This window comes from Etheostoma spectabile, unplaced genomic scaffold (assembly GCF_008692095.1).
Source record: "Etheostoma spectabile isolate EspeVRDwgs_2016 unplaced genomic scaffold, UIUC_Espe_1.0 scaffold119, whole genome shotgun sequence".
Taxonomy (NCBI): domain Eukaryota; kingdom Metazoa; phylum Chordata; class Actinopteri; order Perciformes; family Percidae; genus Etheostoma; species Etheostoma spectabile.
Window position 1 is genome coordinate 894,539 of NW_022605570.1, and position 289 is coordinate 894,827.

Here is a 289-nt window from a genome sequence, read left to right on the forward strand (position 1 = left end):
CAATCTGCTCAGTTACTGGGATTTTCACGCATAAACATTTCCAGGGTTTACAAAGAATGGTGTGTAAAGGGAAAAACATTCAGTATGCGGCAGTCCTGTGGGCGAATATGCCTTGTTGATGCTAGAGGTCAGAGGAGAATGGGCCGACTGATTCAAGCTGATAGAAGAGCAACTTTGACTGAAATAACCACTCGTTACAACCGAGGTATGCAGCAAAGCATTTGTGAAGCTGCATGAGGTAGTCACTTGAAATGGTTTTCACTTCCCAGGTGTGCCTTGTCAGGGTTAA